Source organism: Ostrinia furnacalis, unplaced genomic scaffold (genome assembly GCF_004193835.3).
Source record: "Ostrinia furnacalis isolate ACB-3 unplaced genomic scaffold, ASM419383v2 OfSCF0780, whole genome shotgun sequence".
NCBI lineage: Eukaryota > Metazoa > Arthropoda > Insecta > Lepidoptera > Crambidae > Ostrinia > Ostrinia furnacalis.
In genome coordinates, this window is record NW_021131019.1 from 188690 (window position 1) to 214981 (window position 26292).

Here is a 26292-nt window from a genome sequence, read left to right on the forward strand (position 1 = left end):
GCTAAGCTTCAGTTACAGCTGTGTGCTGGGGTGTAGTATCACACTGCTGCAGAGCGCTGGCGCATTTTATGTGTGGATGGTCGGCTGCGGACTGTCATTTTGTGTCTTCATCATTGAAATTAGAGCGAAGAAGGATTCGATCCGCAATTACGGCGAGAATGGAGTTATTCTAATATACAATGACTGATTTAATGGAGAAAACTAGAAATTGGAGCTAGTTGCAATTTTGTGATTTACCTTAATTGTATTGCTACGTGGTTTGTGCAAGATATTAAGGTAAATAAAGTAAAATTTGACGGTGCTTGTATTTGCTTTACTTTGTCATTTAACTTAACACTAGTATGTTGTAAAAATTCATAAAAAATCTCACCATGTACAGAAACGCCATCAGTGTGCTTACCATGAGTTTACGTTAGGTGTGCTCGCTAGCGACTACGTTAAAAAATGACATTAATTGTATGACATAATTATTGTGCAGCGCCCCTAGCGGCTACTTTCAAGAAACAAAATCTTCATAGAGATTTTTGACGTACTCGCTAGCGAGCACACATAACGTAAACTCATGGTAGGTAGGTGCACAGTAATAGATTTAATAGAAATGCAAGAAGTGTGCAGTCGCCATCAGATATATTGGTGCAGACAAAGTGACCAAATACTTCTGAACAGTTTAAAATGTCAATTACTCGAAGTTTAGTACTTTCTTACCCGACTGCGCCAGAAGGAGGGTTATGTTTTCATGAAAGTTTTACAGCCGGTTATCTACTTTCCCACATAAATAATGAAATGTACGAACACAGTATTTTATCTTTCGGACTTTTACTACGGCGTGAGTGAATTATTATCTTATGAAAATGAAGCTTGATTTTATTTTCATGAAATATAGCTCGCAGGTATGATTACTCTTACCTTGCAACCGTTAAATTTATTTTTACACTAGCTTTCGGTCCGCGGCTTCGCCCGCGTGTAATTTTGTCTGTCACTGAAAAACTTCATCGCGCGTGTCCCTGTTTCAAAAACCGGGATAAAAACTATCCTATGTCCTTTTCCGGGACTCAAACTATCTCTATGCCAAATGTCATCAAAATCGGTTCAGTGGTTTAGGCGTGAAAGCAAGACAGACAGACAGAGCTACTTTCGCATTTATAATTTAGTATAGATCAAATTTGAAAATTGTGGCATAAGTATAACGATATTATGGTAACCTAAAAGAGTGTTTGTGGGCTAGTGTCGTATTAATAACTTAATATTTAAAAGGATGGAGTCCATTAATGACGAATCTTCTAATTTTATCTTTGTTTACTACAGAATTACGGATGTATACTAGTTGATACATTGTACTGTCCTGACAGCAATGACTCAAACAGTACCCCAATAGACAGCAGTAAACTCACGGTACTGTAACACAATATTACTAAAGGAAAATAAAAATATGTTTTTGTAGCTGACAAAAGGAGTAATTTTTCATGTAACGCCAGTAATTAAAATTGTGTAAATATTTTTAAAATTTAAAAAGATACAATTAATTTCACAGGCTTGAATTGTTTATTATAAAATAATATCAGTATTGTAAGTACTTATTCCTAGGTATAATTTTATAATAATTGAAATCACACAGAACTCGCAGAAGCTGTATTATTATTACACACAAACATTAAAGAACATTAAATTTAGATGTAAACTATGTAATTTGCTGAGTAATAAATAAGTGCATTATTTATAAACAGTTCAAATTGTTCGTTATCATTTTACGAATCTCTTAAACTTTAGAATAGTTGAGTGAATATTACTGCCAGATTTAATTAAATATTCTTTTTGACCAAGATTTCAATAATAAAGGCGCAAAAGGAGAACACACAGCCTAACATCCAGGCATAAAATGTACCAACACTCTGTTTCAATGTAATGCTACATCCCACTCCACAACTGTAGCTGTAACTCATCATGTTCTTACTAGCACTTTTAGATTTTGCTGTAGTTAGTATACCTATTGCTTCACGTATCAACCGGTCACTTATCCCTGAATCTAAAAGTATTGAGGTAATCTTCTGGAATCTCTTTACGATGTAAATATCTTTTCGTAGAAGCATCTCATGGTATATTGTTAACATATTCTCATTTGCTCTTAAAGTAGTTGCCTCATCGTTAACAGCAGTTTTCGCTTGCAGCTCTGTGAACATATCATCTAAAACGAGAGTCATCCCATTGAATTTCAAACTCAGTTCTTCACAATCATAAAAGGATTCACAATCTTCTGCTGTCTCAGAAAACGCATGATAAGATTCATCATTTATGAAATATTTTAATAACGGCACCAAATATGGCTGCAAGCCTGATTCCATGATATCCGCGTTGGTCTTATACATAGTTGGTGGCGATAGGATAGTTAGAAACGAATACATCTGTACACTTACATACGCTGACAGATGAATACACATAATCAAATATACGAATTGCAAGATCTTCTGTTTTAAAGTTTTACCTTCTTCAAGCGAAGAGGTACCAATGAGAGCTCCAAAAGCGTATAGCAACATTCTTCCCATAGGAATGTCTTGCTTGTCAAACATGCACATCAATTTCCAAATGGAACAGAAGATGGCATAGAATATCACGAATATGTATACTCCGTTTACATTTCTGATTAAGACTTTCCATGACCGCTTATCCCGCTTTACTGAATACATCCAGACAACTGCTTGTCTTCCATAAACTCCTGAATAGTCAACTAAGTTATCATAGACCCTGTAAAGACCACCAGCGCCAATATCGAGACTCCCATTGATTAAAGAAGCCAAAAAAGAATTATCTAAGAAAGGATTTTCTTCATATCTGTGAATGTAGTAAAATTGTGGGGTAAAATTGAAGTATTCGGCCATGATTCTCAATGTTTCCACATCAGACCCGTAAAAAGCATCTTCATGTAACCGATCGTTTGTCATCATTGAACTCTTATTTGCAATTGTTGCGAATGGAAAAAGTGATGCTATTCCTAATTTCAGAGGACATTTCATGTAGTTATTAGGCTTTTTATCTGGAAAGGCATTGAAGCTTTCAGTAGAACTACATGTAGATAAAAAGTTTGGTACTAAATTACGATCCAATTCACAAGTAGTTTCATTTATTCGCGGTATAAAAGTAACGACTTCAATCATATCATCTGCGTTTTTGGTGATATATGTAACGTCATACATGCTTAAATTTTGACCAACTTCTCGAAGTTTGTGATCACAAAGTTCGTCAGAGTAATCAACTATAATAAACAGATATTTTACATGATTTTCAAAATCAGTTTGTGACTCAGTCAATATGTCACAACTGGTAATATATTTAATCCTCAAGATGGTCCCTTCTTGCACGTATATTTTATTTGTATCAATATGATCTTGGGAAACAATCGGAGTGCGCCGTCTGCCGAATTCTTTCAGTATTTTCTCATCGAATTCACGTTTGTTTATTGTATCGTTCGGGATGTTTTGGTTAGCAATTATTGTTGGTGTATTATAAATAAAATTCGTGTCAATAATTTTGAATATACAATCAACTAACACGTCATGTTTACTTGTATCAATATCATTAAAATTATTCATTATCCCAGTTTCTGTTATTTGCTGCTTGGCAAAAGTTTGTTTAAGTAAAAATATAAATGTTACCACTTTAGCCACATGCATGTTCTTTTAAAAGTATAATAGTGACTTATTTCTTGAAATTTATATTATTCTTAAGAAGGTATTTTATTTTATGTAAGTACCTAGGTGATATCAATGTTTAAGTGGAAAAGGAACGTAAGAGAATGAACAGAAAATTCATTCCATAAAACAGAAAAAATAAAAGCTTTTAAAAACCTACGCAACATCATAATTATATCGCTTTAAACACTATCATTTGCCGCTCGATTCCATGCAGCTACAACATAGTTAGTAGTAATGGTTTTAAGTAATACATTTTGATTTTATATCTTCTTTACAAATTATTATGTAATGTTTAAATAGGGTACCTACATCAGGGGATTTTTATTATTTTCTAACACGTGAAGTGCCTCAATTTTTTTTTGAAAAATGTCAGGAGTGTTTTAGAAAATTTTTTTGAAAGATATACGGAATCCTCTGTGAGTAAGTTTGAACCGCTCTTAGCCAGTTTAATTTGCTTTTAGGCATATTATTCGCCACTACGGAATAATCCTAAATGTTTTTAACTCGACTCAATCAGAATTTTTTCACGAATAAAATACACTGACACTAATAACCTTCATTCAAAGTAAAATAACGCCTCAAACAAAGCAGGTACGTAGTAAAATAACATTATGATTTCTGTCGAACGTAAATATGATTATTATCGTAACAAACATTAAAGGAAATGGAATCTGTGATAAGACCCGTTCAATTTCAGTACTTCGCGCGTTCACAAAATGGCCAGACCCACTCGGAAAATACGTTTTTGTAACTGGATGTTTTTAATTTCATGTAAGAATATATTTTGAGATTCGTGAACTGGACTGACCAAATTACCTATCACTTGTATACCTGTATTTGTTTAACAAAATCTTTTCATTTTCATCGGCTATTCCCAGTTGCCCCCATGCCTCCTTTGAAGGGGCAACTGAGAATAAAATTTTAAAATTTTGAAACGACCCAGTCTCCCCCACTTGCCGTGATGGATACTGAAAACTGCTGTGACAATGATATTTGTATTGAAACAAAATGAAACGAAATAACTGGTTTTCAGTGGCTTATATAAATGCAGTCATAAATTCATTCGTCTGCCAATAGAACTAGATAAGGCTTACTGACGCTAATTAATTTTGCAGTTTACCCCATAACTCAATCGGGTCCCGCCGTCCCCATAGACATAGTGACGGAAAAAATGACAGGAGACGTCACCTTAAACCCTGCTGTCATCCAGCTCATCCCGGACAAGGAGCCACTGATATCCAGGAGGTACCGTCGACCGTGGTGGAAGCCTACTACCACAAAGAGATACGCCCTGTTCCTCAAATACTATGACAGTGGATATCAGGAGTACTACGATTTCCCCTTCGTGACAATCAGGCCGAAGTACCCGGTTCCAGGGGTGGAGTTCGGCATCCAGCTGGCTAAAGCTCAAATACCCCCGCTTTTGTTGAAAATGGCCGTTGGTGGCCCCCGCCGAATGCCCAAACCAGGGGGCACGTTCAAACCTCCTCACCTCATACATATTCCTGAAGAGATTGAGAACTACACTCATGTTAACTTCCATTATAATCGAAGAGAAAAAGACTTTGAGATTTATAATCAATAATAAGACAACAGATTTACTTACATAAAGTACGGCCAACGAGAAGCGATACCAAATGTAAACAAACCCAATGTCATGGTCATTTGGAATAGCAGGGGTTTGACTTTGACATATTTTGGCGGGAGAACGAGACATTACGACAAATACACAAGATGGGAAGAGACAGAATAGATTGTCAGTTCGACAGTCGAATCGACTTTTTGTATCGCTGCTAGTTGGCCGTACTTTAGTTTGTTTTTTTTTTCCATCGACAGTCTTTTACCATTTTTAACCAGTCTGTAAAGGGTAAGTAGTTATTAACTGAGTAAGCATATTCAATCTTAGACCTTATCATCAAATAGAATTAAAGTAAGTACATAGTAAGCAAAACTTTCATTTCGAAAAAACAGATTCATACAAATCCTACATAGAAGATCTTTTAAAAAGTTTAATTAAAAGATATCTGAGTTACTTCAAAGCCAATGGGGCGAGGAGATCTCCCACAAATAATGATGCTAAAGTGTCGATAGTTACGATATCAAAAATAAAATTAAGTAATAGGTACGTTGTGTCCGGGAACACACGCATTTGTTTTGAGGCTCGGGCTGCTGATGTCATGTAAGAGCTTAAACTATGTTAATCCCCTTAAAAGTAGAGCGTCACTGAAGACCTAACCTAACCTAACCAGTTTTGGATATCTTGTATAGTTTAGAAATAATCGAGTGAGATCACTTATCGTTTCCATCCTGTATTTGGGACGTGTATGTACCTATAAGTGCTCTGGAAAAAGCCTTTGTACTGAGTAAACTATTTGATTTTGATCTCTCTCCTTTCTCTCTTTCTATGTTGTCGCGAGTGAGAAACATCGATTTTTAAACGTAAACGACCGAAATAGCTAATATCGATCATACCAACAATATCAAGGGACATCACTATCTGCAACTTCTGAATTAAACTATTTTCTGTAAAAGTAAATTTGACCGGATACTGGGCTTAAACTTCGATCGAGGGATTTCTTCAAATGACCAGCTAGAAGATGGAAATTCCAAACTTTTAATAAGATTATGAGTAAGTCTTCTTCGCTTTATAATTGAATGTTTTCAAGGATTTGTGTCTAGAAGCTGATGGTTACAATTTAATTATACCTAAGAGATTTTTGTATAGTTTAATGCTAGAATTGTAAGTAAATATCATAATAAACAGAATATTATGTAGGAAAATTTACTTACAAGGCACTTATGCATCCCTTTTGGACATGGATTCGCCCACGTGAAATTAAATTGATCACAGATCATTATAAATTATAGCCTAATAATGTTATTCTGATGTATAAAAACAAGAATACTGTAAGATTTCATCAAAGTCCGTTCTGTAGTTTTTGCGTGAAAGAGTAACAAATAAATACATCACATCCACACAAACTTTCTCATTTATAATAATAGTAGGATATTCCTAGATTAGAATAATTATTATTATAGTACTTATTTATAGGTACTTATATAATAATATATTATTATAGTACTTAGGTTTGACATCATACACGTGTTTCAACACTCGCGTAACATAAAATTAATACATAACTACAAAGTAGTCTCCAATAATACTCTTGCTCGATTCAAAGGAGTATATTCAAAGGCTTTGCCCTTGAAACATTAAATACCTTACACACTTAAGGACCAAGTTGTCGCCAACAAAATTAGCCGGCTATATGTATAGGTATTTTTAAAAGGTTGAAAGACTTCCTTGATTACCTACTCTTTGAGGGACGATCAGGGTGTATGGTCTTTCTTCTGTATCTACTTAGGTTATATTGACATATTTTTAGTTTATGTGGGTTTATTTTTGAAAGTTAAGGCTATTAAGTTGCTGGAGCCAAGGATAAGTATAAAGTATGCGAACAGTGTTCCACTAACTGCCGCCTTATGGAAGGTTTACTTGGTAAACTTGGCGCATGTGACTGCTTGCCATTGGTTAAGACATACCTACCTCAGTCATACTCGTACCTGCCTAAATCTGAATAGGTAACCTAGCATTTAATGCTACCTTCTTAAGCATGTAACAGCAGTCTACACCCAGAATCCACCCACCCGTCAACGTAAGTCGTCAACTTTTGACATTTTATCAAAAGACAGCAAGATCAAGCCACCCAAGCAAGCCGCCGGCTTTGAAATGTAAAGTCCTAAAAGCATTAGCGCTAAGCATTTCCTCCTCGATTTAAGGAAAATAAAGATTAAATTTCTGAGGCTATTTGTGTCAGTGTGCAGCCGTCTTAAGCTTACAAACTGCGAGCGTGATCCAAAAGTCATTAGTGTCTCGTCAAGCGAAACTTCCAGATTGCAGGTAATGCATACTAACTCGGTGTAAACTGAGCCGCGAACCAACTAGCTGTCTCCTTGGTTTGTTGGTTTTATTTGAGTTGTCCTTTACATTACGATGTAGAGCGTCGTGGTTTATTTGATTGTGTCGTAAGTCGCAATAAATACATTACAGATATGACACGATGTATTAGTTAGTAGTAAAGAGTCGTAGCTATTTTTAAATGACTTCAACAAAAGGAGTGGTTATCGTCGTAAGTCACAATATAATAATTACATTGATATTTGACAGGACGTATTTTAGGATGTTCGGTATTCGCTGGGTGCGAAGTACTAGGTGGGGGGGACATAATCTATCGCAGCGCTCATGGTGGTCAAAAGTAGAAATAATGTAAGCTCTGTCATCAGATGTATCTGTCAATGGCAAAGCGATTCTACATAATACATTTTAATATCATTAATTAATCGCATGAAAAGGGTCCTACTGGGAACTTAAATAAAAGAGTGGACTGTATTTCGATAGGGCTGTTTTAATAGCCGTTTACAATTTGGAAATACCTAAACTATACAACGTGGTAGTACAAAAATGAGTCACAGTAGTTGTTGTGCACAGATGTTTGCCTTATGATGAGAGCGTGAATTATTGAACTCTGCCCTTGTTTTGTTCTTAATTCTTCTACATCTCGGACTTGTCCAGCCAATACCAACAACTTTCCTTTAAATACGGTTTGTGGTTGGAATTTGATATTGTAACCAATTGTAACTCTCACAAACCCGGTCTTCAAAACGATACTCATTTCGATCTGAAAACGATATTTAATTTATTACTAGCGATACAGAAACATTTAAATATATTTACTGTTATATAATGAAACCGTTAAAGTAGCTTTTTCTTTTTGTTTTACTGTAAAACTACAACTATAAATGAAGTAAACAAACCCTGACACAATCAAAATTAAACACACTTTTTGGACTTACCTCATTTGATTTGAATGACCAAAATGATTTCAAAACCTTTTTTCCACCCAAATCGTGGTATCACAACAATTTATTCGTTGAAAATATTTGTTATTTTTTCATTTCGATATTTTTTCACAAATATACGACCTAAATGTCAATGTGACAGAACCCACAAAGTTGTGGACGCTAGTTGGCGCTGTAATCGTGCACGGAGCCAATAGTTAGGAGAAAAATGTTTTTCCTCGATAGAATTTCTTTTCTAGAGCTTCGAATCTTAACTTAACTTATAATAAATCTGTAGAGAGGTCAATTCTGTACATGAAATATATTTTCAAAATAACCATCAGGGGGTGATTAGTGATCGATACTGATGCCAAAAATGCAATCAGTAAAATCTTTGTCTGTCTGTCTGTATGTTCCTTATAGAAACAAAAACTACTCGACGGATTTTAACGAAACTTGGTACAATTATTCTTCATACTCCTGGGCAGGTTATAGTATACTTAGGAATTCCCACGGGAACGGGAATTAGAGGGAACATCCTTTTGTATGAAAAATCTAAACCGCTTAAGTTAGACGCTTGAAATTTGGCATGCAGGTACCTCAGTAAACTTAAAGCTTAGTTACAACAGGATATTACAAAATACGGGAAAACGGGATCCACGCGTACGAAGTCGCAGGCGGCCGCTAGTTCTAAATAAAAATTGATTCACTTTCTTAATAATTTTCCCTATGTTTGATACAAAACACTAGATGTACACGACTTTATCGATTCGATCTCTACACAAAACATTACATTGTAGACAGCACAAAGCCTCTGCTACCCAACCCGATTAGATTTCTCATAGAGACATATTTCAGGAGCACGGTCCCAAAAGTTATTAGCGCTTTATCTGGGGAGCCTGCAGGTAATGCATACTAACACAAGTTACACCGTCTGTCTGTAACAAGTAGGTATTTCGGGTCTAGTAATTATAAGAAACAAAAGTTGGAAGGCTTTCGAAAGTCATACCATGGGTTGCACCATCTTACTTTAACAAATGGCAAAAGTCTGTCAAACTCCAACACAAAAACATCGGTTAATGTTAAAAAAAAAGTAGTTTGACTGTTTTCTGGTAATGGTAACTTATTTCTCTGCAAGTTGGCTTTTAAAAAGCGCTTTCACACGTTCCAGTATTACTTTAACCCTACCACTGCTTCGGGACAATATACATAGGCCAGTTCTGAAAAGAAGTAGCGCAAGAAACTCATGCTCGTTTTCACCATCAATCCCTTATTTTTAAGTGACCCCCCCTATGAAAACAAAAACTCCTGTTAAGTGTTACCATATGGGTTACAAATTAGGGATTGACGGTGAAAACGGGCATCAGTCTCTTTATTCATTTACTATCGAGAAAAAACCTATATTCTTAATTGTAATCTCGTAAAGAATTCATAGTAATTATAAGAAAGTTTACTCAAATAAATATCTACATTTCCTGAAACATTCAAGCGCCAAGGAACATACAATCCTCGTGGGTGTTATTTGTATTAAGTTTCCGAAGTTCTGAGAAACGAGGAAGGAAGGAAAGGGCTTAGGGCTTATGTGTGGCTCGTGTACAAGTTTAATCCTTTCATATAAAGCACAACATTAAATGTAGGTACTCGCATTTCCGCGAAAATTATACCTTTAATAGTTACTACAAAAGAGAGAGATGAATTAACCTATTAAGGCTTACTACAAAAGCTTATAGTAGAAAAGAAAATCAAAGATTCAGAACAGGTTACAAAAGGTTAAGGTGCGTATTAAGAACAAAGCTCAAAACCTGAATTTCAGTATTAGACCAATCACTAGGCTGAGTAGCGCCAACTTACTTTAGCCGTAACTATGACAATTACTGGTGTTTTTAGTAGGGATTTTGACAGATTTTTGACGTTTGTTAAAGTTAAAATAAGATGGTGCAACCCAGCCTACGGAAACTTTGGCCAAGTTCTGAACGTTGTTTCGTAATACAGACCTTATAAACTTTAAAAACCCTAAAAAACTGAGTGGAGTTCTCAAAATAACTCCCAGCTGACTTTAGCCTTAGGAGTCTGACTTTAACCGGACTTTATTTAACCTGCAGCACTGGATTCGTAATTTAGACCGCCTTCGTTCCGTAGCTACACAACTCGACTGCAATGTATTCCGAAGCACGAACTGATTATTTGGCACCAATGTCCCTTACAAACAGATTCAGAAGGTCCGTAGAAGAAACACGCAGAAAATGTAATGTAAAAAAAATACCAACCGAATTGAGAATCTCCTCTTTTTTTATATCGGTTTAAAAAACTGTACTTACCTACTAATAATGTGACGTCACAAATTCACGTCATGTCATTAATTTAACAAGCGTTATCGCTTTGTAATGGAATCAAAAGATGTTTGGTAAAGGCGCGCTAAAAACAATCCTATACTAATATTATAAATGCGAAAGTAAATTTGTAAGTCTGTGTCGCTTTCACGCTTAAACTGAACCGATTTCGATGACATTTGGCATAGAGATAGTTTGAGTCTCGGGAAAGGACATAGGACATAGTTTCTATCCCGAATTTGGAAAAAGGGACGCGCGCGATTAAGTTTTTTGTCACAGACAAAATTCCACGCGGGCGAAGCCGCGGGCGGAAAGCTAGTTTAACATAAATGGATAAAAGTAGCAACGTGTTAATAATGCACTGACCAAAATAAAATATCTTAGTTTGTCAAAAATATTGCATTATTCTCTGTGTCTGATGTGTTATGTTGTATTCCTGTTTTATGCGCTAAATAAAAAAAATACAGGAAAGTGACCAAAAATGCCATTTTAGACCCACTGCATTTCAGTTCTACTGTAGGAGGGTTGAAAGGACCACGCTGTTTGCAATCGGTCAAATATACAGTAACTTTTGGGGGTAAACAAATTTCGAAGAAAATACTTTTTTGTTTACTTTTGTTTACAGGCCGAGGATCATTTCACGGGGCGATGCGTCTTAGTTATGATCCAAACACTTATTGTTGGCGAACTTTGTTAGAGCTGCAGTACCTAATATTTTGTATAAGTATTTAAGTTGTAAGTACCTAACTGATATGTTTTTTTTTACAAATATTAACTTTGACGAGACAATTGCAAAACAATATTTATCTCTTTCGTACAACTAAAAAGTCCGAATATAATCCATCCGCACCAGCGATTTAGCGAGCATTATTTTGCGCCTTACTGAAAACTAGATGCACATAAGGTCGATTCGACCCGATAACGCAGTGAACGTGTTAATTGTCTGGTATCCAAAGCACAAGTTTTACTTTGTTTGATACTCCTAGATGGGGCAGTGCAATGTCCAAAGATATTTGTTTATTCCTAACTAAGAAACTCAACCAAATGCGAGTTCGGCTTTTGACGAAAGGTTCCGTCTATCTTAAAAGATTCCTATTGAAATTTAAAATCAAACAAAAAGTACTGGAATGTGCACCCATTAGCTAAAGTGAATATATTTAAATAAGTAAGTAGGTAGTGTCATTTAGATTGCATGTTCAAAACTACACATTATTGAGTGAAATATTACGTAGCACAATGACTGGTAGTGCAATTAAGTATTCCAGCAAATGATATTGTGTACATTTGCTTAATAATATTGGCTTCTATCAGAGTAAATACAAATGAGTAGGTAATCTTCATAGAAACGCACCGAGCGCGGTTTGTATGTGAGCGCGTCAATACGTATGCGGCGCGCACGCACACACTGACAAAATTCGGGGCAACTCACCGCTAATCAACGCTAAATTTTGTTAGTGTGTGCGTGCGCGCCGCATACGTATTGGCGCGCTCACATATGAACCGCGCTCGGGCGTTTCTATGAAGATGACCTACTCATTTGTATTTACTCTGCTTCTATGTAGTGCAGGCTAAACAAACCTGTCGGCAAATATTGACGGGTTCTGATGAAATTCGATTAAATTTGTCAAAGCTGTGGCGCACTGCGGCTGATTGCCGAAAACATAGGGTTAGACATTTTGGACAGGGTTTTCATTAGACAATGTTATTTCACTAATAATAACACCACAGCTGCTCGACTGTTGTGGTGAAGCCACTCATAATAAGCATCTTTAGCTTACCACGAGGGGTTAACGAGACTAATTTGCTAATATTCTTAAAAAAACCTTAAAACCTCAGCATAGAGTTACTTTTTTCAAAACAGTAGTTTATAACACATCTCTCAAGTATAATTTTGACTAAGTGCCAGTTTCATTATAGTCATAATAAAGATTCAGACATTATCTATCAGAAAACGCTATATTACTAATTACCGGATTTATCTGCAACATTATTGTCTCTATTCCAGGCGACATCTAAATGATGCAATTTTCGTACATATTTACAAAAAGTAACCCGAAATTCCTTTTTCCCTAATTCTTAGTTTGGCCCATCAAACATAATTTTAAAAGTGCTTAAAAGACAAACTCTATGTTTTCTTTCAATAAAATATAGTGACTGATTAGTCTGCAATTTACGTATTCTCAAACGATGCTTGCTTAAGTGAAGGACCAAATCGAACGCACAGTGTTGAATAACGATATGAAAAAATACTTATTGAATATTTTCACTGACGAAAAAATCTAGTAAGAGATTTTCTACATGAAATGTGACTGTATAAAAGTGCAAAATTGTTCAAATATTCAAAATTTAGTGCAAGCTTTGTTTTCATATTTTCCGTGATACCATAACTTTTCAATGTAACCGATAAAAGTCAAAAACAATGTTACTCACTGTATCATCCATTTTATGCCTAAAAATGTTTACTGCGAGCGATTGCTAACTCTACTTTCATAAAGATAAGGTGCAATATTACATAAGGCATTTAGAATACAAAAATGCATAGAATGGCTAGGCAGGACGAAACTGTCAAACATTAAATCAGTGCATTATAGCATTTTGGATGCGATTGGATACCGTAAACAAAAAGCCAAAAATATAGTTAAATAATGGTCACACGATCAGTCTGTTCCAAAATGCAACTACGAGTACTCACCTACTCTGTGGTTTCTTATAAGTCCGGAGTTAGATTCCCAGGTGTGGTGTGGTGATGTCAATATCTATGGGCAAAGAAATAAGATACTTAATACTAAAATAATGTAGAGATTAGAGACACAGATCAATATGTCTGGCTATTGCACTATTGGATTTTTTAAAGGAAATTTACGAAGGAAGGAAAAAGGAACTACTTAAAATAGGGCTCAAACCCACCCAAATATATTTTTCCTTTCTCTCAGATAAATGTGTATGTTTTGGCTCATGAATCTGATTACAAGCTATAGGTACCAACCTTAAAAAGAGTACCTAATACCTATGTAATGAAAAAATTAACAATGAAACAAACCTATTCAGCAGACTGCAAAGAGCTAGTGTCAGGGGTCTCCTTAGTAGATTCCAGGGCAGTTGAGAAACCATGACCACTGAGGACAACTGAGTCACCCTGCTCATGACAAAGAACAGCTTGCCCTACAGATTGCCGCTGGGACCACGAATATAAGAGAAAAAAAAAACAAATGAAGGCTTTAACACGATTGCAAATTGTAATGAATTCAATTAATCCTTTCACAGCATGCTCTCGTCCCATCAAGTGATGTAAACGCTTGTAAATTCTCTTTTAGGCTATGTTCACATGTAACGCGCGTTAACGCAGGTCAACGCGGAATTAAATTTATAAAGAGTTCACATGACAAGCGCTAACGCGCGTTGCGAGGAGCTCGTCATTCTGTTTCAATAAAGCTTAGAAAATAGACGTGGAATAAGCTATTGCGATAGAAGCGCGCGCTCAACTGAACAGTCAACGGACGTTACATAGCTTTCAAAGCGCGCGTTAAGGCCGGGTAGCAGTGAAAATGGCGAAAATGAGGTTTTCATTTTTGATTTTTGAGGTACTAAACAGTAAAATTAAAGGCTAAGATTTTATTTGGGCATAGTTGAGGATATTTTCTAGGGCTATTAACGGATGGAAACACGATTTGATGAAGTTGACTCGATAGAATAAATTCCCAAAGTTACCTCTATTCGTTTTCTATTTATGGTTTTATTTTTTAAATAAGCGATTTGAGATTCTGAATCTTTTACTAAACTAAAGTTCAGAAATAACTTGAGGGCTTTTAACGGATGAAATTTTTATATTGGCTCTTATTTAGTTACTATGTTAAAAAATGTGGAAAAAATCGCCCATGACGGCTTGGACAATCTCAATCAGTCGCGCGGTGGCGCTTACGGAGGACGGACGCGTGTCAGTTTTTTGGTCGTGACAGTTCGCGATTTGTCAATATTTTTGACAATGATGACTTTGATGAGTCACAGTATAATAACATCAGTGTTACTGGAGAAAGCTAAAATTTTTGATAATTAAGAATTATGAATTTTGTCTACCTATTGAAATTTAAATCGTTGGCATCCTTTTAAACTAAGACCCTACTCATACATAGTACATTCCTCAAATATGAGACAAAACCAATGAGTTAAAATTCCATTTTTATAGTACCTACATATAATCGTCTTACACTCTTTAGAAGAGCACAATGACACAAATAAATAATAAAAATTAGGTCAAATATAGGGGCAGCTGCACGTCACTGAAAGACGATTCTGTACTCGGCATCTGGGCTGGAGAACATGAATCCTTGCTTACAGATGCAGATGTAAATAGAGTTATAACTGGACAAATTTTACATGAAATGTTTAACAGAAATCAGTTAAAAGACACATACATGGAATACCAATAAGGTTGCGGAGGGAAAGCTACCTATTATAAACTAGCGGCAGCCCGCGACTTCGTTTTACCCCCGTTAGATATGATGTTTTACTTCGTTGTTGATAGATGGTGTTTCACGGCTTCCCCCGAATGAATATTTACGAACGTCATACCGTAGTTTGTCCAGTGCTGTAGATTTTAACCAATGACGATAGATGGCGCTTTTTAGACACGTCTTATTTATTTATTGAAATTTATTTGCCACATATCGTCATAATGTTAATCTGGGTTATAAACAATAATACTGTAAAGTTTCAACAAAATCCGTTCAGTAGTTTTTGCGTGAAAGAGTAACAAACATCCAGACATCATGACATCTAGACATCCAAACTCTCGCCTTTATAATATTAGTAGGATATTTCACAATCCAAACTAATATTTACTATTTAGCATTTACTTACAGTAAATATTAGTTTGGATTGTGAAATATTTAAAATAAAAAAAAGAATAAAACAAAATAGGGTTTCAAATTACCTATCTATATCTAATATTATAAAGAGGTAAAGTTTGTGTGTTTTGTATGTTTGTTAAATTGTAAGGGGTAATCTCGGGATCTACTGAACCGATTTAAAAAAAATCTTTCACCAATAGAAAGCCACATTATATCTGAGTGTAATAGGTTATACAACGTGTCCCAAAATTCAAGGATAAGCCGGCGCCGCAGGGTGGACCTAGTCATGACTGCTTTAGGAAAAATAAGAAAAAAAAAAATATCTCAATTATTTTTTAAGTTACACAATAAATTATGAAATGCGTCGAAAATTGACACCCCTTATGATATTTTACATTACCACGACTACAATTTTTCAAATACTTCAGTTTTTTTGTTTGTATTGGCAAATTAAGTAGTGCTGCTGTCCACCCCAATTCTTAAAACCCTCAGAATCCTTGCAGTTTTTACACAAAAGTTAATCAAAATATGATATTTCCTTAAAATTTTGAACGATTTTTACTTACATTTCACTTTGACTCGTCGTTTTGTAAAAAAAACAGTATGAACACTACTGCGGCAAGTTTTTTATAAAGTTGACGCAACTATCCAAGATTCCGAAATGGTATAATACACTAAGAAAACAAGTCGCAAAAAAGATATGCGTACCATTTTTACAAGCACTTCGCTTATTAGTTAGTATGGGATAAATCTTGCAACTGAATTTAAAACCAGTTATCCTTAACCAATTGAGCTGAAATTTGGTATACTTGTGTAAGTACGATGACAATGCAATATTATGGTACCATTGAGCTGGATGGAGTATGGAGGTGGCCATAGGAACTCTTAACGAAACGGCGGAATTACATCTAGTTTGGGTTCGTTGGACTTGTCTTTTCGAGCACTTTAGTGCTAGACGATGTTCAGGGTCCTGATGATGAAGTCAAGAGGTGGCAGGAGCTGGCCATAGGAACTCCTAAACGAAACGGCGGGTTCGTTGGATTTGTCTTCCCGAGCACTTGGGCCATGAGATTGAGAAACAACTAAAAAGCTTAAAATAAAGTTGTAATAAAAAAAACTTATTTAAAAACAAGCTTGACTTCGTTTGAAAATTATAATTGACTTCATCATCAGGACCCTGGACATCATCTAGAATTTTGGGACACGTTGTATAAAAACCGAAAAATTCCACGCGGGCGAAGCAGCGGGCGGAAACCTAGTTTATTTATAATTATGTAAGAGCATAATTATTAAAGTCGAAGTCAAACATTATTTATTTGTGTGGACCTATATTAACGAGAGATTACAAGGCGTCAAATATTTCAAGAAAAAAATTAAAAACTATATTATAATGCTTAATTTTGCTCTCATGGAGCCTTTACCTACTCTCACAAATTAAGACTTAGAGAAGAAACTAATAATAAAACCATTTAACTGTCCTGCAATGAAAAGCTTGATCGGGTACAACACCTCAAGTTATTTCAGAACTTGATTTCATTAAAAGACTCCGAATATCAAATCACTTAGGTATCTAAAGTCAAACGATTCTGAAATGTCAAGTGGCATAAAGTTGGGACTAATGAATAACCCATTAAGATAGTAGCGCCCTCCTGTCAATGACATACCTGGAACGATAGAGTATTGGACAACTAATGAAAATGCTTTGTCCTAAATGACTGACGGATATCGTAGAGACCTGAAAGTTGGAAGGTGTGTTCTTTGTATGACGTAGGCATCTCATAAGAAAAGATTTTCCGAAATGGGGTCATGAAATGAAGGGGGTGAAAAAAGGGGGCAAAGTTTGTATGGGACAAAGTGATTCCTTGGTTCAATCTACTTGAAATTTAGCTTAACAATTCCTTAATATAATTCATGAAAGACGTGTGGAACGGGTAGAAAGTAATTTTGGCAGTCATTTTCTTCGAAGTTGATATCAATACTACTTAGTGCCTTTGATTTAATTACTTTTTATTTTTACAAGTGTTTGAAAACTCCATGTCAGATTGTGTTCAATGTCAAGTGAAATCTCAAATTGAAATGTCTCAATCTCAATGAGGAGACTCTGTATTTATTCCTAGAATTCCCCTAACACCGTCAAATTGCCCTTTCGAATTCAAGACAGTGCAGTTTCCCATCAGTCTGCTTCGTAATGACTATAAACAAAGCTCAAAGTCAAACTCTAGGGACCTCTGCTTAAACTCCCATGAGTGCACAGAGGTAAGCAGGTAACCGCGTGTGATGCTCATAATAATTTTCGATACAGAACCCCGTACATACGTCATACATATAGAAAGAATACACCCAGACCAATACAAACAAATATGTTTCTGCAATTTTAGTATGATATTTTTATTTATTAATAAACAAAGAGACTGAACAAAACTAATGCGTGTACTGATTAATGTTATTAACCACATGCAAAGCTTCGTGAATTGCAACAACTATAATTTATTATCCAAGCTCTAAATAATCGCTACTAAGAGTAACTTATCATAAAATGTTTTTCCAGTCGCTCAAGCTTCCAAGGGCCTACCGATAGGTCGGGTGACGTAATCTTGAAATTCTTTAAGCCGGCGCAGAACTTCCAGAAGGTCAGGCGACGCCACGGCCACTTTGAACCGTGTTTACTTCTGCAGTTATATTTCATATTTATTCGATTCTAGAATATATTCCCAAAAAGTCTGTAAGGTGTTTTAATTTGTATCACTTGGATATGATTTGTATTAGAAAGTGTTGTGAGTGTGACGCTTGAAGGGAAGGAAGTCGACCTAACCTAACCAACTGCGTATTTCTATACTATGTAGCTGGAAATTGTGGCGGGAGCTCTTTGGCGCGCTGTCTTCGGCGAAGAATTGCGCGCGCAGATTTTGACAGCGCGAAATACCTACTTTAGCAGAAATACCAAGCCTTAACGCGCGATCTACTGCGTCTATACTCTGATTTTTAATTCAGCATAATAAAATTGATGAAACATTCCCATTATGAATGGAGAGCATTTTCACAAATTAAAAAATAACCCTTTCTTGAATTTAAGGTTCCACTTGAAAAACTAGGGCTTAAAAATGTACTGATCATTTCAAAATGGTTATTTGAATTTTTATTATCATATTTTTGAAGTTACAAAAAAAATTGGGAAATTATTTTTCTATTACTGGACTCCCTGGTCAGTAATCCATGGGTTACAAACCTTTTTTATGAAAATCCTTTTATTAATAAAATCTTAGCTTCATAAAATAACCAATTTAACAAGATGCCAATTTTATAATCCAAGTTGATTATGATGACGATAATGATGATTGATGATCAATACATATTTTCGTTTATGATAATATGTTGTTTTACTGTGTTAAAAACACGTTTTTTTCTATTTAATCTCTAAAATGTACATAATGATTAGTATACATTGAATTCACAAAACAAACAATAGTTCATTCTTGTAAGTTGTACTTGATGAAATTTCATTTCATATTATTTATTAATAATTCAAAGCAAAAAAGGCTGATTACATCTGAATTGTCAAAAAATGACAGCTGTCAGAATTCCGTCGAATTAAAAATCGGACTTTAGAGACGTTTTCTCTGAGTCTCGCGTCAACGCTCGCTGACGCGCGTTAACGCGCGTTCATGTGATCGGTTGTATGTAAATACTACGATGTCTTTGTTAAAAATTTTCAATCTGAACATAGCCTTACCCCCACCACCACCACTACGCCAAATATCGTTAACCCCTCTACAAATCCATCCACTCAAACAATAGTCCGCCAGTGTTTGTAATTACGCGTCCAACTGTTTCGTATGCGATCGGTTGACAGCACCGTATATTGATTTTACGCGTCTAGATTGCAGAATCTAGTGTTTACAGTTGGTTTTGAATGCGTGGATGAGCTTAAAAGCTTTTGACCCATCCAAAATGGTTGTTGTTTTATTGAAAAAAGTTAGTTAAACAGATCCAAGTAGGTATTCAAGAGACCATTTTGTTATTTTTTTAAATTTCTGGCGTCGTATTGTTGATATGATTATACTCAGGCTGAGTTGCACCACCTAACTTTGACCGTAACTATAACGATAACCGGCGTATTTTGTATGGAGTTTGACAGATTTTTGACGTTTGTTAAAGTCAAATTAAGATGGTGCAACCCAGCCTTAGAATATTGTATGCTCATAAACTATGGATTTCCCTTTTTTCACTAGTATAAAACATAACGAAACATTTTTTTTCCAAATTTCAGCGTCGTTTCGCTGCGAGATGATGATGATAATAAATAGGCCAATAGACCACACGCATTCGACACGTGTCGCGGCCCAATAGTGCCACATGTGGACCTTGTGTTTGCCAATTGGTTGTGCCAAATATGTCACGGAAGTTGTATCTGATTTGTAGTAGCCTTGCTAGGGTATTAACTGGAGAACATTAAAAAAAGCTTCCTGGTCATAGATTAAAAAATACAGCTACCAATACAACTACCAAATTAGATTAGATATACAACTATTTAAAGAAGTAAAATAGGAATATTTATCTAATATCTTTTTCGTTATCTTAAACCTACGTCTAGAAATATTGATCTTAAAAATGTTAAAAGATAAAAAAAAAGATAAAGATAAAGATATTTATTTACATAAACATGTGTGAAAACATTTATTTATTTATTTATTGTTGAGTTTATTAATTCCCAAGTTTACCTTAACAGTTTCAGCTCTATAAACAAACATGGAAGCCAATCCTCTATAGAGTTACTAATTAAGTATTGCAAATAAATAAACGAAATAGTGCCCTTATTTTTTTCTGTTTCACGATAATTTTAGTTTTGGAGTCTATCTATCTACATACTTTGATCCTTTGTGGAAGTTATACCTAAACAGAGAGCTAACCTATCCAGGGGCTATTACAGTTCATATTCAGTGACAGGGCCGGACTCTGTTGATTTTGTGTCTGCAAAATACATAGGAAGGACCTAAGTAGTTAAACGTTGTGAATGTAACGTTACAATATGTTGTTTATAAAGGGCTACTACCTAACGCCGTTTACGTAGTTTCAGGTCAATCATGATGAGTGAATGAATGATGTTTACAGTTTCAGATCTATCTATTACAGTCATTCATTCTAATATCTTGCTTTGTGTGAGAGGGAGATAAACTAGGAATAACGTTGGTGGGAGTAAGTGGAGATGCAACTGTTATTTTAACAATAGACAGGCCAAGGGGAAATCTGCAGATAGAAGCTATAGGCACGAACAACGACACGTAAGGTAAACACTTACCTCCTTACTAATAAAAGAAAAATAAGTTGAAACCTAGTTTAAAGTGAACCTAGTTTAGTATAGAAATTACATTTTAAACTACTGATCAACAAGTGTGTAATTTTATATTAATGAGGGGGCTTAGTTTTAGGTAGTTGTAATAGATGCTATTTTGCTACAACGTTATCAACTGAACATACTTAGTCCGCCAAACCAATTTATGGTCAATTTTGAGTTAAAAATCTCTTGGTCTTGACTACTGATCAGGCCGAAGGTATACTCAAGCGAGGATTTTTTTGCATTTACATTTTCATCCCCTAATACGGCCCTGCACAAGAGGTGTTGTAAGAATTTTTATTTCCCAGCTGCAGCTTCGGACTTGGCATCCCGGGCACGCTGCAGCAATTACCCTCCTCCTCGCAAGCAGCCAGGATTGTTGGGATTATTAGGGAGAAATTTATTAATTTGTGCTGGTAACACCGCTTTGTTAGTTGCCCACCCAGTTTGGGAACCGCAAGATTAATTTTTGAGTTGGAAAACTGTTCACGTTTCTAGATTGAACTCTTTTCTTTTGGAGAGCAAAGTAATTTTGTAAATATTTTTAGTTAAAACATATAAAAACATTCAAGGTTTTGATGGTGTCCTTCTCCTCCCGCTGCAATAGGTATATCTCTAAACCAAAATTCATCAAATAGGTTCTTTATTAGTATGTACTCGTAGGTATGTACGTCCCAAATATAGCTTGCCCTACCACCACTTCGGGACGGCTGGTACTCAGAAGCAGTGTCGGAAGAAACAAAGTCACCTTTGTCAAAAAGACTATCACTTTTTTTTTACAGGAGGCAAACAAGCAGACGGATCACCTAATGGTAAGTGATTACCGTCGCCCATAGACACCCGTAGTCCCGGGGGCGTTACAGGTGCATTGCCGGCCTTTAAGGTGTAAATACTTCTTCTTATTGCGGTCAGCGGTCATGGTCACGTTGAGGCGTTGTTCACATCGGTTGTAGAGGCGGATACAACTCTCCGCACGATCTCCCGCCATCTCCCTCTCTATTGGCAGACTGTCTGAGGCAGTCACATAAGTCGTCTCCCACTGCTGATTGGTGTAAATACACTCTCTTCTTAATCGTTATGGAGATTGGTGCTGAAGAAACTCAAGTCTTCTACTTCTTCCTAAAGTACCTATACTTTATTAAAACATACTTTTGCATAGTTAATGACTACCCTACTACTTCAAAGGCGCCGCTTTGGGCAAAGGAACTTGTGGATTCTTGCCGCTAATTTCACTTACCAAGAAACAACTCGCATTTTAACCGGAATATTTCTGAAGTAACTTAAATTGGATATGTTTTTAAGGAGTTAACAGCTTTGAATAAGTAGCTGTTAAAAGTAAGTATAAGAAATTGTGTACAGTTAACACATCAGATGCGGTTTTATGAATGTTTTAGGGCACGTTCAAACGACAATCCAGCTTTGCGGGAATCAGTAATACAGTATCCCACAAAACGTGTAGGTACGGGCCTTTTCAAGGCGAGAGTGAATAGGCACTTACAGGGCAGATATGTTCCATCCTAGACTGCATCTCACTTAACACCAGGTGCGATTGTGGTCAAACCTGCCTTGTTATGCATATAAAAAACGTGTACAACGACTGTCGTGTAAAAACACATAATGTGTGTAAGTGTGTTTGAAATTCGAATTACACGTTCGAACGGATCGGTTTTTGGCGGGACTCTGCAAACGGGATGTTCGTGTGAACGTTAACCCGGCGCCAATGACGTGAAAATAATTGCAAAGACGATGACCCCGGGTCATATTGACCCACATTTCATCGATCATTTTTCAGGAAATTGTACAAGTAATCTTAAATTTAATTACTGTCTATGTATATAGAGTTCTTTACTGATAGTCCAGTCAAATTAGACATGAACCCTGCAATAATTCGCATACAGCTGAAAATTGGTACGAATGTTCGGAGCACCATTATGAATTAACTGTGAAAAGTCCCCATCGATCCGACGTGTGCTAAAAAAAAATTCAAGGCCAAACTTAAAAAATACGGGTTTTTGAGATTTTCAGCCAAACGGTAAGTTTTATCACAAAAATATGTATGACAAGGTTTAAGGCCATACAATTATCTATCAAAATTGTCTATACACTTTCTCCTAAGAGTCAGCGTTTCTGAGATTCGATGATCCGAAGAGTCAAAAAAGTGTTTTCTTCATAACGGTCTTACACATAAATCCAATGTGATATCGCCTCGTGCCACGACTCAGCATTGTATCATGATGTGTTGTCGACGTCGAATATAAAATGATTAACCTCAATGTCATTTGTCATCTTTAATTGTCGAAAAATGTTTGCAACTTAGACGAAGGACTGCACCGTGAGTTTCTAAGATACGAAGTTTACGTTACGTTTAAGTTATACGTCACTACTCTACTTGTAACTCTATGGTCACTCTTTTAGACCGGTCAAGTCAGAAAATCCAGGTTATAATAATTCGCATAGAGCTGAAAATTTGTGTGATTGTTGAGAACACCATCCTTATTGAAATGTCAAAAGTCCCCAGCGATCAGTCATTTGAAAAAAAAAATTACGAAGTCCAAGTTTTTTGCATTTTTCCGCCAAACAGTAAACTTATCATAAGAAATGATAATAAATAGTAGTAGATCATAAAATTATCTATTAAAATTGTCTTTGCCCCTTTTTCCTAAGAGTCACCGTTTATGTGGTAACGATGCAAAAAGTTGGAGAATTCGCATTCTGTTAACTACTCCAAAAGTCCACAACTTCAACTCTATTAAAATAGTTTTGAATTGAACAGGATAAAAAATACATCTTTAAAAAGGCCTACTGGGGAAACCTGGTAAAAAAAATACGCCAAATAACCCTCATAGGTGTTGTGGAAACATGTGCATATAACGAGAACATCAAAACTAACTTTTTGAATCGTTCTACCTCATAATCGGTGACTCTTAGGAAAAAGGGGTAAAGACAGTTTTAATAGATAATTTTATGATCTACTATTATTTCTTATCTATTTTTATGATAAATTTACTACTTGGGCAAAAAATGCAAAAAACTTGGGACTTCGAAAACTTTTTTTTTAAATGACGGATCGTCGGGGTCTTTTGACATTTCATTTAGGATGGTGTTCTTAACATTCACACAAATTTTCAGCTCTATGTGAATTATTATAACCTGGACTGTCTAACTTGGTCGGGCTAAAAGAATGACCATAGAGTTACAAGTAGAGTAGTGACGTGTGCATATAAGAGCTCTTAAACATAATAGACACGAAAACTTCGTATCTTAGAAACTCACGGTGCAGTCCTTCGTCAAAATTGCACCCATTTTTCGACAATTAAAGATGACAGACGACATTGAGGTTGATTATTTTATATTCGACGTCGACAACACATCATGATACAATGCTGAGTCGTGGCACGGGGCGATATCACATTGGATTTATGTGTAAGACCGTTATGAAGAAAACACTTTTTTGACTCTTCGGATCATCGAATCTCAGAAACGCTGACTTTTAGGAGAAAGTGTATAGACAATTTTGATAGATAATTGTATGGTCTTAAACCTTGTCATACATAGTTTTGTGATAAAACTTGCCGTTTGGCTGAAAATCTCAAAAACCCGTATTTTTTAACTTTGACCTTGAATTTTTTTTTTAGCACACGTCGGATCGATGGGGACTTTTCACAGTTAATTCATAATGGTGCTCTGAACATTCGTACCAATTTTCAGCTGTATGCGAATTATTGCAGGGTTCATGTCTAATTTGACTGGACTATGAGCTAATAAAACAAAAATAAAACGAATACATGAAATAAATATTTTTTGATGAATTTTTAAACAAAACATGAAAAACCTTGAATTTTTTTTTAGCACACGTCGGGTCGATGGGGACTTTTCACAGTTAATTCATAATGGTGCTCTGAACATTCGTACCAATTTTCAGCTGTATGCGAATTATTGCAGGGTTCATGTCTAATTTGACTGGACTATGAGCTAATAAAACAAAAATAAAACGAATACATGAAATAAATATTTTTTGATGAATTTTTAAACAAAACATGAAAAAATCATGTATAGAAACACATTTGAGTCTATATTTTTTGTTTTTGGTAAAGATTTTTAGTATGAATAGGAATCAACAATGTTATATAGTGAAAAAGAGATAAAATCAACTTTTTACATGCAGATACAATGAGATCAGTCTTCTACTTCATCATTCAGAGCCATGGAACTGCTGCAACTGGTGCAGTATGTAATCAAATGGTCTGGGCATGTAAATGTGACATGACGCACTTGCCGGCGTCGTACTAATTCAAGTTCGAGATTATCCGAAGACTGAGTCCCCATTACTTGCGTTTTTTTCACATTCGTTGCCATTTCTAAGTTCTGGCTATTACAGCCTGAAATTCTTCAATCTCGGAATCCGACACTTCCAGCAACGCTACATTCTTGCTGGGTCATTTAAGAAAGACGTTTTGACTAAAAACTTAAAAAAGAAAAACATAAGCTAGCACTAAACACAAAATAAGCGAATAAAAGTAAGTCACAAAATCACCGCGCCACCGATGACGCCGGGTCATAATGACCCGTTTTAATTTGAAACCTGTGTATCTCGCTACGCAAGCGGAGTCACAATACGTTAACTAACGGAATGGATTTAGGGAGGTTCCATCTCCAGCTATACGAACGCTCGAACTACAAAATGGACGCAAAAAAAAATTATGAACGTTTGAAAATGCCTCGGGTCAATATGACCCAACGTCATTGACGCCGGGTTAATATTAAAACACGTATATTAATAAACGGGATCCTGCAAAAAACGGGATGTCGTCGTGGGAGCAAGCCCTTAGTTATACGTAAATACATACTTGAACATAAAAAGCCCAATCTATAGCAAATAAGAAGGTTTTTTTAACCTATCACATGTACAATTCAGTCTCACAAATGTTTGTATTGTACGAAATTCGAACTAGCAACCTTTGAAAAATAATCACTTGAAGAACTCTATTTAATTTTAACAGCAGAGAGTGTAAAATTCGCAGTCACACAAAATAAATATTTTAAATTCCAAATGCTTTAAAAGGTAGCGAACGATTCATGCATTAATTAAATTGAAAGGTACAATCACGATTCACTAGTCAGTTAACTACGCAGTTAACCTCTTTTCAATAAAATGACTAGTAAAAATATGAAAGGCTTGATTTCGGTTGGCGTTGTGTCTTTTTTTAGGATAATAAAACCTTTTTCGACGACCACTTCACTTGGTGGTAAATCAATTA

The 26292-nt window shown here is 35.7% G+C and overlaps 1 protein-coding gene across 1 annotated transcript in view; it reads right to left on the reverse strand.

Moving 5' to 3' along the window:
- Positions 1 to 26292, reverse strand: part of Kat60 (katanin p60) — a 144645-nt gene that overhangs the window by 82772 nt on the left and 35581 nt on the right. The window lies entirely within an intron of this gene.